This window comes from Canis lupus, chromosome 4, assembly GCF_011100685.1.
Source record: "Canis lupus familiaris isolate Mischka breed German Shepherd chromosome 4, alternate assembly UU_Cfam_GSD_1.0, whole genome shotgun sequence".
Taxonomy (NCBI): domain Eukaryota; kingdom Metazoa; phylum Chordata; class Mammalia; order Carnivora; family Canidae; genus Canis; species Canis lupus.
Window position 1 is genome coordinate 86910687 of NC_049225.1, and position 13899 is coordinate 86924585.

The following is a 13899-nucleotide window of genomic DNA, read 5'->3' on the forward strand; positions in this document are numbered from 1 at the left end:
AAAGCTGAAAGTGCCAGCCTCTCTATCAGTCAAGATTCATGAAAACTGTGTGGAGGTTCCTCAAAGAGTTAAAAATAGATCTGCCCTATGACCCAGCAATTGCACTGTTGGGGATTTACCCCAAAGACACAGATGCAATGAAACGCCGGGACACCTACACCCCGATGTTTCTAGCAGGAATGTCCACAATAGCCAAACTGTGGAGGGAGCCTCGGTGTCCAACGAAAGATGAATGGATAAAGAAGATGTGGTTTATGTATACAATGGAGTATTACTCAGCCTTTAGAAACGACAAATACCCACCATTTGCCTCGACGTGGATGGAACTGGAGGGGATTATGCTGAGTGAAAGAAGTCAATCAGAGAAGGACAAACATTATATGGTCTCACTCATTTGGGGAATATAAATAATAGTGAAAGGGAATATAAGGGAAGGGAGAAGAAATGGGTAGGAAATATCAGAAAGGGAGACAGAACATGAAGACTCCTAACTCTGGGAAATGAACTAGGGGTGGTGGAAGGAGAGGAGGGCGGGGGGTGGGGGTGACTGGGTAGCAGGCCCTGAGGGGGGCACTTGACGGGATGAGCACTGGGTGTTATTCTGTATGTTGGCAAATTGAACACCAATAAAAAATTAATTTATTATTTAAAAAAATGTTCAAGGCCAAGAAAGACAAAGAAGGATTTGAGGAAGTGTCACAGACTGTATAATACTAAGGAAATGGAAAATCTAAAAGGAATATGGTATCCAGGATCAGATCTTAAAAAAAAAAAAAAAAAAAAAAAGGATATTGGGGAAAAATAGAATCCAAATAAAGTTCCTAGTATACTTCACTGTCACACACTACAGTTAATTTCTTAGCATTGAGAATTGCACCCTAGTTAGATAAGATGTCAACTTGAAGAGAGGTTGAATGCGGGTCTATAGGAACCCTGTACTATCTTTGCAATTCCTCAGTTAGTATAGCTTTATTTCAGGATAAAGAGTTTTGTTTTTTTTTAAATCCCAACTGGAAACAAACCAACAAACAAACTTCTGGCCAAACGAGTTCACTGGTGAAGCTGGAAGAACTAATACTAACTATGCCAACTGATTAAGAGACCAGAAAAGAAAATAACATTTCTCAAGCTGTTTTTTAAGTTGAATTTAACCGAGACCAACACCGAACAAGATACTGCACATCGGGAAAGCTACTCATCAGTATCCTCAAGGAATATGTCCCTCACCAAAATATTAGTAAATAAAACTGAGTCATACATCAAACAAGGATAATATACATGGACAGGTTGGTTGAACCCTAAACAGGCAGTGCTGGGTTATCATTCAAAAAAGGTAATTAATGTAATTCAGCCAATCAACAGACTGAAAATGGAAAAAACCAAATGGCCTTCAAAATTCAGCATCCATGCCTGACAAAATAAGTAGCAAAGTAGAAATATGAGGGCAACAGTCTTAAACTGAGAAAGGAAATCTACAAATAACCTAAAGCAAAAACTATACGTGTATTGTGAACTAACTGCAATCTCTCTCTCTCTGTGTCTCTCTCTCTTTTTTTTTTTTTGGTTCTTATGATGATATATTTTTGTTTTCTATCTCCCACTGACTCCCCATTTTTATTTTTGATATTCTCCATCAGGTGACACAAGGTGAGTGACCAAAAAATCATGCTTTTTTGTATCCAGTTTCAATCCCACTCCGTGGCTATGCCTTCCACAGCATCGTATTACAGAAGCTAGTTCTTGCTTTTCAATTTTGCAATGACCATTAGTCCAAACAACTTAGGAACAGATACAGGTGATTTCAAATAATGTTTGCTTAAAAATATGAAAAACTATATTGTACAGAGGCTGAAAGACAACTGTGAAGACCAGCAAAAGACAAGTAAAGGCATAAATTTCTTCATCTTCCATCATATGAACAAGTGAGATATACATTTCTTTAAGATTGTATTTATTCGGGAGAGACACAGAGAGAGAGAGGCAGAGACACAGGTAGAGAGAGAAGCAGGCTTCCTGCGGGGAGCCCGATGTGGGACTTGATCCCAGGACCCCGGGGTCACGACCTGAGCTGAAGGCAGACGCTCAACCACTGAGCCACCCATGCATCCCAACAAGTGAGGTATTGTTTAAGATTGAAGGCTCAGTAAAGACAATGTCACTTACAATATTTAAAGTCATTGACATAACCAATAAAACAGCTAAAACTCATGTGGCAACTCTGGCAATGACGCAGAACGTACTTCCAAGGAGTTATATTTTGAGAGACGTAGTATGTCTTTTGAAGAAAAACATCAATACGGTATTGCTTGAAGTCAATAACTTAAGCAGGAGTGTTCAGTCCTTGAACCCCGATGAGAAGACGGGCTTGGCATAATCAGAGAAGTCAACTTTGAGTTCTTATTTTATACTCACGCGCCTTTGAAATAATTAAGTGTGTAGGGCCGTGTGGACACACATACCGGATGCAGAGAAAAGAAAGAAGTAGAACTTCTAAAAGGTTAATCATAATTTAACTTTTCTTTTTGTAGAGTTTTATTTTTTTCCCAATGGAAACTCTAAACATATTTTTTTTTCAAATTATTTGCCTGAGTATGTATATGTCGTTGTGTGTCTGTGTGTGTGTTTCATGAATCCAATTCTCTCAAATTTCATACTATCTCTGAGAAGACAAATTTCATGGATATGAAGAGGCCTTACAATATCTAAGCTCTGCTCATCCTCTTTTCTGACTTAAAAACCATCTTTGTCAGACAAACCTATTCAAAGTATTTGGAATGACATTTATCATCTATACAATGGTGTAGAGGTTCTATTTTTCAGTGTAATAAGGGGTTGCTGCACATTTTCAGTTAAGAATTTTAATTAAAATAATGCATAAACGTGCCCTATAGGATTTTTGCCACAAGACCTTCCATATTCTATTAGGTATCCTCCTTTAATAGTCTAGGTATCCTACGCCAAGGGTGGAATAATGTTTATGCGAATCTTTGTGCCTGGAGATACTCATTATTTCCTCAGATAGGTTAGAATAAGATTTCTGACAGCTGTATTTTAATCTTAATAGATTTTTTCTTTGTCATAACAGTTCTTTCTCCCAGTCATTATTACAATATAAAATTTTCAACATCTATGTGTACATCTCTTTGCCCATTACATTTTAATAAAAATACACAGTGACTTTGGAACTAAGCTCAGGTTTTCTTTCTTTCAAAAGCAGTTCAGTAATATATTTTTAATTTTACTTTTTATTAGAGAGCAAGCATTAACAAACTGCTCCCACTTTTTAAGACACTCTCTTAGCAGATCTAAATGTTTTATTTCAGAAAAGCAATTATTATAATATTCCATGTCAAAGAATTATGCTTTGCCTACTCTGCACTTCCACCGTGATAAAAGAATCACAGACAGCAATCCGATTTCCTTCCCAAATACAACCTAGTCTGTTCGATTTATTTCTTGAAAATGCGGTCCTTTTCTTAAAAATTACACAATTCTGTGTGATCATGTATCATCGGTGGACCAGGGGAGCAGATGCTTTAAACAAATCTCCTCTTTACCATGACAGTACTGATACCCACACCTCAGTCTTGCAATAAAGTATGCTGCAAAAACTAATAAGTTGTACAAACTGCATTTGTATGAAACAATCATATTTTGGGGGGCCCTGGGTGGCTCAGAGGTTGAGCATCTCCCTTCGGCTCAGGTTGTGACCCCAGGGTCCTGGGATTGAGTCCCACATCGGGCTCCCTACATGGAGTCTGCTTCTCCCTCTGCCTGTGTCTCTGCCTCTCTCTGTGTCTCTCATGAATAAATGCATAAAACCTGAAAGAAAGAAAGAAAGAAAGAAAGAAAGAAAGAAAGAAAGAAAGAAAAGAAAGAAGACAGAAGAAAGAGAAAAAGAAGACGAAAGACAGAAGAAAGAAAGAAGAAAGAAGAAAACGAAGACAAGAAGAAAGAAAGAAAGAAAGAAAGAAAGACAGTCATAAGAAAGAAGAAAGCAAGAAAGTAAAGCAAGACATCCCTCTCCAACCCCGCCCGTCCTCCTACCCTCACTCACTCCCTCCCTCACATCCACGAAGCCACGCCCGCCCGACCGAATCACTCCAACCAGCCCTCCCGACTCCCGACCGCCACAGAAAGAGAAAAGAAAAAGAAAAAGAAAAAGAAAAACGAATTGTATTTTTACATGACGATATCTCAGGATGCCTTGGGAGAAAAGGGCTCATCTCATGCAAGGACATTTACAGCACAGATTCCCAAAGCTCCTCAGCAGAGGTGATTGGGGGAGTGGACCCTTAGCCGCCTGGGGCGTCATGTTTTACCCCACAGAGGAAGAAAATCCCCAAATCAGAATTGGACAATTATACTGTGTCTGGAACACATACTTTTGAAATGGAACTTGCAAACTCAGGGGGAAAACAAAAACAACAAAAACAAAAACCCGTCCCAAGTGTAAGAGCACCCCCCGCATCCAAGAAGGTGGAAGGGGATGAAGAGAGAGAGGAAGAGAAGAATCCAGGAAGCAATAGACATGAGAATTGAGGAAAGGGCAGTTCAGTGCCTCAAATTAGCTGATTCCTTGCAAGGACTTTATCTCTGGGCGTGTGCCTCCCTGTTTTGAATGACTGTTGGATTTTAAAATTGGGTTTTATTTTTTAATTTTTTTTAAAGATTGTATTTATTCATTCATGAGACACACAGAGGCAGAGACACAGGCAGAGGAAGACGCAGGCTTCCTGCAGGGAGCCCGATGGGGGACTCGATCCCGGGACCCCGGGGTTACTACCTGGGCCCAAGGCAGACGCTCAACCACTGAGCCCTGCAGCGGCCCCTTAACCTTGGGTTTTAGAGACAATTGACTTTCTTGAGATCCTATTTTGAGTGGTTATTTTAAGAATTTCTTTTGTGATCATCTCCCAAATACATTTGTTCAATTGTTTCTTCTATTCCATTTTGTAATTCGCAAAGTTTCTGCTATTTCCTACTTTTTGCTTTTGCTTCTGTATTCCAATTCATACAATTTATTCAATGTTGGCGTTATCTGTAGAGGTCTTGAGCTGCCTCTATTCTCATTCTATTTGGCTTATGTAGTTTGTTGTTGTTGTTGTTGTTCTTAGGCTCAGCTATTTCCTGAAAAATACACTGAGGAACAGACTAGGAATATGTGACAGTAAGTGCTACATCGAACTTTGTCATTTTCCTTAGAATATTCTCACTCGCACAGTTATGCATCCTGGGTGATGCCTTTCCCTTTTGGGTGCTCCATTTGCCTTTGGTTAAAAACGCTATAGATCCAGGCACCATTGATGAAACGTGACTTCCAAATACAGGGACACTTCATCAAATTGAGGCAGGATGCTGAGCGCTGGGGCACCCCCTGAAGATCTTGGTCTAGGGCGGAATTACCAGCAGGGTGATGCAGAAGAGGAGGAGTGCTTTCCCTACCACATTCAGATTCTAGGTGGAAGGAGAGGAAAGACAATGAGTGCCAATCACCTCTCAATTAGCCATTCACAACCACATGCACACAAAAGGTAGAAGTAATAATAATAAACAGTCTCTGGCCTACAGAAATTTAGGAAGAGTCCAATAAACTTTGGGAATGGTGAGTTTTCTAAAGAACTGTTGCTAATCCGTAGCTTCTTTTACCATTATGACCAAGAATTCATTTTGTTGAACAGATTTTACGTATGTGCTATTCTAAGTTACACAAAGTTAGATGAAGAAGAAATGAGAGGGACTCCACTTCATCCACCAACACCAACAACAAGGGGAAAAAAACAAAGGGCCCGCTTAGGAAAAAAATGTCTCCCTCTTTCTCATAAATGGAAATAATTTGAAGTGTAGGCTATATTTTCATGAAGTCTATTTTGGATGTCGTTCCTTCTAGCATTGATTGGAATCACTTTTATTCTTCAGGAACAGCCTGACTTTCTGCATCTTTAAAGCAGATGGGCAGAAATCTTTAAATGTTCATCCAATGTTTGAAGAAGCACCACACAACTACCAGCATTCAAATTAGAAAATAATTTGCACCATTGGTATGTTCCCCTCATTTTAATTTTTTCCTTCATTTTGTGAGAGATGTCATTCAACTTAGATTCATTTTATTATTTCTCTGTAACACTGTGAAGAGTTTTTTAAAGATATTTGTCCTTGAATATTCTTGCATCCACTTAAATTCAAATGAAACTGGTATTGTCTATTAGATTCAACAATTGCCACAACAGTCTTACAGTCGTCTCTCTGCTATACTAAAAATTATATTTTTCACCAAGTAATTGTTATTCTATTCATAGTTTCTGAACATTTCATTATTATGAAATTTGCTTCTCAATTATAAAACCAGTCACAGCATTTCATCTGTATATCCAGGAACACCCGTGCCCACAGGGAAATCAAAGGGTCGTATTAATTATAGTTCTTAAGTTGAAACATTGACACAATTAACCTGCAGCACCCGTAAAACATTGTAGTCTAATAAAGAACAATTGCTCCAGTGTGTAAAATGCACTATTAAGTTTTATAAAAGTTTCCTAGAAATAGCACAACAGAGATAAAACACTAAGACCTATTAATAAGAGAATTTATCTCTCTAAATCAAGATCACAAATCTGTGACATTCATTTTCTCTTCTCGCAGAAATAATCCCACACGTGTAAATTATCCCAATTTATGATTTCCATCTTCCTAAACTAATAGCCTATTTTCTCTTAAGAATGTTGAGGAAACATCAGTATCCATTCAAAGAGAGGAATTGTATCTTATCTTCTGTATGTGGACTATTTCAAAAGTCATTTTGGTTTAGCAGGAATTGGTGGGTTTAGTGCACTTGGTGCTCTCATCTGCAAAATGAAGATAAAATAAAATAAAACAAAAAATAAAAGGTAGAAAATGTGGTTGTGACAAAGTAAGGAAATCTCCAGTGGTTTCCTATGAGAGTGAGTAAGACACAATGTCCTTAAAGTGACTTCAAAAGCTTGACCTCATCTACTACACCCCATAATCTCTTACACCTTATGCAATTCCGATCTTCCCGTGGACCCACGTGCTGCAGCCATGGTGGCCAAGTATCTCTTAACAGAGGACCTTTGAATTGGGGATCCTTGCCACCTGAAATTATCTTTCTCAGGAAAGTCTGTGGTTATCTCATCTCTACATACAAGTCTCCGCTAAACTCATCTTAAGTGAGGCTTTCCCCAACCAGGCTCTATAAAACAGACACACAGTCTATCAAGGACTTCTCAACCCATTGCTCCACTATCTTTTTATTCAGAGGACATATCACCACCTGGAGATTTGTAAGGATTCCTTTACGGTCTCTCCTGCCCAGAATGTTTTCACCATTATGGGCAGTTCCATTCCAACATCACAGACACCCCATACATAAATGATGAACATATAAGTGGGTGTGTTAGATAAATTCTATGAAAAGAAATCTATTTCTGCTTTCAAGAGTGGAATAAGTTGGTAGGTATGTTTTTAAATGGTCGACATAAAGGAAGACACCATTCAAGAAGCAGAGGATGGAGGTTATATATTTTATTATTAGGGGATATTTGCTATGGTCTGACCTCTTGAGTTCCCCCAAAGTTCATATGTTGATCTCCAATCTCCAATATGATTTTAGAAGTGAGGCCTCTGGGAGGGGCTTGGATCATAAGGGTGAAGCCTCATGAATGCTATTAGGTTCTTCTGAAAGGGTCCTGGCAGAGATCCCCAGCCTCTTTTCCTGTGTGAGGGTAGAGCAAGAAGTCTGCAACTCCAAAGAGCGTCCCCGTCCACCCATGCTCACACCCTGATCCTGGACTTCTAGCCTCCATGACCATGAGAAAAATTCCTGTTGTGTTTAGGTTGTGTAGAGCGTGGTATTTGATGATAGTAGCCTGAATGGCCTGACGCAGCAGCCATCACTAGGGAAATCCATATGACTCAGGGAGGGAAACTTGAATCAGTTGGCACAAGTAGGAAGTATGAGGTCAGTGATTCCAGAGGCATGTATTCTTTCCTCCATGAAATGCTGAGAAGCTGAGAAGATAGAGGAGAGGAACCTTCAGAAAATGTGTATTTTTAGTAAACACCTCTGTGTTCTCCCCCTTGTATGTGGAGTGATTCTTTTACTCCCTTGGATGTTCCCCAACTAAGAATATAATACCCAGTTTATGGAACCGCATGAAGAATTTAGCTTTGTTTTGAGGAATATAGAGATAAGTCCATTTTTTTTTCCTTCTCCCTCCCTCTATTCTCTTACTTTTTTTTCCTTTCTTTTTCTTTTGTTTTCTTTTCTTTTTGTTCTTTCTTTTCCTTTCTTCCTTCCCTCCTTTCTGTCTCTCTCCATCTCTTCTTCAGATTTCTTTATTTAGGCACTAATTTAGAGTTGTCTCAATAAGTATTATCCTTTTTTTTTTGTCTCCTCTGTGTCACCCTTTCCTTCTTTCTTCCCCAGTTACCTTCCAGAATGTGACATGCATCTTCCCATTTCCTTATCTGTGATCAAGTAGTCACAAATATGTGTTGTGACTTAGGCAGCTATACATGCGTGATATGTTTTGTTTGACTGTTGTGTGTTTCTCTGTGCCTTAATTTTCTCAGTTACTAAAAATGTCATAAAAAAGTCTCCCACTCACCTGTTACTGATCAAATTCATGATTTTAGTGGTTGCATAATATTCCACAGTTGGCAATATTAACACATATTTAAACAATTGATACATATTTGTTTTGTTTCCACTATATCACTACAAGTAGGGCTGTAATAGATGTCCTTATATACATTTCTATGTTCTACATAGATTATAACATCATACAATGGGAATAACAAGAATCTAAGGAATTCATAATTATTCCCCTTTCTGAAGGGCTGTGACAATTCATATTTGAGCTGAGCTTGAATGAGAAGCTACTTACTTAACTATGCCCTCCTGAAATCTCAGCACAGCGGAAGTTTCACATGTTTGCTTGCTTGTTTCTCACTCAGTTGACACTCAAATGGGATTCAAACTCTCCTGGGCTGGGGCTGCTGCTTGGGCTTTTTGCTCTGTGTGGCTCTACCATCTCAGAGAGCTTCCCTCCCAGTGAAGCAACTGGAAGTGGTAAATGATAGTTTGGCCCATTCCATTAACAAGAACAAATCCACCATCAGCCTAACTATAAGGAAGGTTAGGAATGTACGGGAGCACAGGGATATTGATGGGTTACTTCCTCTGTAAACTCAAACTTAGAGGTGCTTACTTATGTTAAAAACAAAGAAGAAAAAGGAAGAGACATAACTTATTAAAAATCAATCATTGGAAGTCAAGAATGAAGGGCCATCTCTGAGATATATAGCATAGTAAGTAAAGTCTTAATTATATGCAGATTTCATGCAAAATAGTGAAAACACAAGGACCTCGATAGAAAAATTAGCAACATGCATGAACATGGACTATACAGTCGCATTACACTTACAATGAAAAATAAAAACTATTTACCAATTACTATTACCAACTACTTGGTAATTATGGAATTATCTACTATGATTAGTCACCAAATTAATACCACCTGCCTGCCTGTGAATCAACTATCAACTTTAAAAAGAACCTAAAAAAAAAAAAAAAAAAAGAACCTAAGCAGGGGATCCCTGGGTGGCTCAGTGGTTTAGAGCCTGCCTTCAGCCCAGGGTATGATCTTGGGGTCCTGCGACCAAGTCCCACATCAGGCTCCTTGCATGGAGCCTGCTTCTCCCCCTCTGCCTGTGTCCCTGCCTCTGTTTATGTGTGTGTCTCTCATGAATAAATAAAATATTTAATTAATTAATTAATTAATTAATTAAAAATAAATAAAAATGAAAAGAACCCAATCAAAGTCATATAAACAGGCATGAGAAGCTGGGTGTAAAAGGAAAGAAGAAAGGACAGTCAGAAAAGATCATTTAATCTACCTAACCATTAGGAGAAGAGCAGAAGGAAGGAAGAAGAGAGCTTATAAGGCTGGGTTTGCAGCATTTCAAGCGAATACAGTGAGCGAGAAGCTTTAGGGTCGCTCTATGATGCAATGCCATCCAGATATCTCCCAGCAACGTGGCTTCCAGCAGCCTAGGGCAATTTTGTAGGGTGGGACGCTGTTGTGAGCCGTGGTCAGCTAGCTCTACAGTAGCTGGAACACACATGTGCAGGCTCAGCAGCAATGTGTACTCTTGAGATGACACAACAGATAGGAGGATTGTGACCCTCAGACTCACACAATCCAATATCTTACCCAATGATACATTTTACAAATAATTTCTAGGCCATAGGCCATCAAGAGGCCCAGGAGAAATATAGAGAGAGATTCAGAAGAGTCCACACAACTCTTCAGAGACTGTCTCCCTCAGACCCATATCGATTGCTGAGAATCAAAGATGAGGCCTCCACAGGAGCACAGCAAGCATCTCACAGAAGGAAGCCATTTATATCATGAAACACTTTTTATTCTATATCCAGATATTTACAGAGTTTGGTAAATTTTCCCAGGGTCCATGCCTTCTTCATCCACAGACACGAGGTTCAGATAAGCAATTGTAAACTAGAGACATCTGGCCAAAAGCACCCCAGACGTAAGGATTCATCTCTGAACAAAGTCACTAATTTGTGTATCAGAACTTCTAGTATCAACATATTGGTGTGAAGATAAGGCTACGTAATGTGCATTCCTCCTTTTCTGCAGGGAGAGAGACCCCAAGAGAGCTACTTCCCAACCTCAACACACACGTCAACAGCATAATCGTATCCATATTGAATATGTATATATATTCATTAACAGCATAATACATACCCAAACCACATTTTTAAAACAGTTGGAATATTCATATGATGGAAATGAAAATATTGTACATGCCTTCACTCAGCAACGTTTCTCAGAAACTTTACATTCCTTTTAAGTGAACTTTTTTAAAGGTCAAAAAGCTTTCCATAAATATGCCTGGTACATTTCTAGTTTTTTTTTTTTTTAATACATTTTATGTCTTAAATGATATTTGTAGGAAGCAAGAAAGCTACTAGTGTGATATGGAGCTGGTATCAGCCAACGGTGAGAAAACTGCCTGGGTTACAGAATTGGACGTGCCATTCCCTTTGACGACGATCCAGGAGTTTGTTGTCTTCTTTAGCTGAAAGAGTTGGGGGGGATGCTCACTCTTTTTAAAAAATCATTTTAATACACTGAGACTTAAATGCAGAGTAAAATATGCCAGTTCAAGCATATGGTTGATGTCATGATATATCCAAGCGTGGGTTGAGAAATCGATCTTCTCTGATCATCAGGTTTACGACTCTAACAATATCTAAATTAATCACATTCGCTTTATCAACAAGTTTTAAAAAGTCAAAATCTAATTACTTTGGAAAGGCAGTGCCCAGCAGACCTCAGCAGTGTCCTCGTTTTGCCTTTAAAAATATTCCTAGGAGGCTACAGACATTCTCCTGTGACTGTAAACACATTTCCATGGCAACAAATGGTTTCAAATTTCCTTACACACCTAATATGAGAATCCCCTAGAAAAGTACTACTCCAGAAGTCATATATTTTTTCATACCATCTTAGTTTGGGTTGCTGTAACAAATACCATAGACTGGGTGGCTTAATGACAATTGGTTTTCTTAGTTCCTGGAGCTGAGAAGTGCAAGATTGAGGTCTGATTGTGTTCCCTGGGAGGGCCAGCCTGCTAGTGGCAGGCAGATAGACTCCACGCTCCACCTCCTCCAGGCAGAGAGGTTCTCTCTCTGTCCCTTCCTATAAAGGCACTGATCCCATTCACCAGGGCCTCACCCTCATGACTTCATTGCCTCCCACAGGCCCTCCCTCCAGATGGGCATTAAGGCTTGAGTATAAGGATTCTGAGGAAAACAAGCATTTAGTCCATAGTACACACTCATCCCTGCTGTGGTTTCAGAAAATAATTGTAAACTTATGAAACTAAAAATGTCCTTTTTAAAAATCAGCTGGTACAGATATTTTTCACAATTGAATATGTTTACCCAAATAGAACTCAATTAATATCTTATCTAATTGGCTTTAAGAGGAAGAAAATGAGACCTTTATTTTTTTTTTAATTTTTATTTATTTATGATAGTTACAGAGAGAGAGAGAGGCAGAGACACAGGCAGAGGGAGAAGCAGGCTCCATGCACCGGGAGCCCGATGTGGGATTCGATCCTGGGTCTCCAGGATCACGCCCTGGGCCAAAGGCAGGCGCCAAACCGCTGCGCCACCCAGGGATCCCAAATGAGACCTTTATATATATAAAAGGCAGTATTTGGGGGGCTGGTTCTTTCCAATAGATAGAAGCACTTTAAAATGACTTTTTGAAAGAATTCAAAAGAAATTCTACAGCAGTTCTCAAGATGCCTTTTACATTTTCTACTTGTCTTTCAAAACCTGAAAGATCTCTTTTGGTCATTTCTATATCATATTTAAAGATAAAATGTTGATGCCCTGTTACTGTACCAGCCCCAACTCTTTGAGAACAATCCATATGGTTAAAATATATTTACCTCAAAATACATTTACATCTAAGTAGGTAACACCTTATTTCTAAATTGTAGCGTTGTTATAATTTAAATAAATTTAAATCCTGGGAAATTCAAATGCATTTTATAAAAGGAAAAATGCTACCAGAATGGAAATCTAAACAGAAAAAGAGAGAGAGAGAGAGAGAGGCAAACCATAAAACAGACTCTTAACTATAGAGAGAAAAAATGAGGGTTGCTGGAGGGAAGTGAGTGTGGGATGGACTAAACAGGTGATGGGAATTGAGGAGGGTACTTATTGGGATGACCACTGGGTGTTGAATGTCAGTGACGAATCCCTAAATTCTACACCCGAAATCAATATTGCACTATATGTTAACTAACTGGAATTTAAATAAAAACTTAAAAAAGAAAAAAAAATAAGAATAGACCTTAGTTAATGGGAATGTATCCACATTGTCTTGTTAATTTAGCATATGTACCACATTAATGGAAAATGTTAATAATGGGCAAAACTGGGTGTGGTGTATATGGGAACTCTTGGTACTGTCTTCTCAATTTTTCTGTAAGTCTAAAATAAAGCCTATTTCAAAAATACTATGACAGTTGGTTTCATCCTCACATCAATCAATACAAAACTTTTTAGGTGTCTTATCCACATAGGAGTTCAGCCATTGTGGCCTCTTTCCATGAGATGCCCACACACCGCATGAGGAGACACATGGCACTTGTCCCATGCTGAAATCAATGGTACCTGGAATACAAAGGGAACTTAGGCAGATTTGGAGGTGTGGGTATGCCTTCCAAGAATATCTGGCCTAGGGTTGTGAAGAGGAAAGCTAAAACTTCCACCCCATTTACCCCAAAATAAAATGGTAGCTATGCACTTCTAAGAGTCATTTTGCAAATTAAACACAACTTACTGTTTAGAGAATTACAAAATCGTAGTTATTGATATTGATATCTAGATTCATGAATAACATAACATAAAAAAAGTCTGTGACTTTAAATCTGTCAGTCGTTTACCCAAACAATAACTCTGACATAATGATTTATAAGAAGTACTTATTTTTCAGATAGATTTGGTCTTTATCCACAGTTCCTGGAAATGGATTAGGGTCATAAAAGTGAATAGTGTCTTGTTGTCATTGAGCGTGTGTTTAAGTCCCATTTGAGGACAGGAACTGGTTGCCAGGAGGACCAACCACTTAACTAAAGGGTTGGGATGTTCAGTCCTACTCCCTAACCTCTCGAGTAGGGAGAAGGGTGGAGGTTGAATCAATCGATGGACATATGTTTAGCCAATCTTGACAATGTCATGAAGGCTCCATAAAAACCCAAAAGGACAACTTTTTGATCCCTTTTGGAGAGCTTCCATGCTTGGGGAACCAGAGTGCTCCCACATGCTACCAAGTC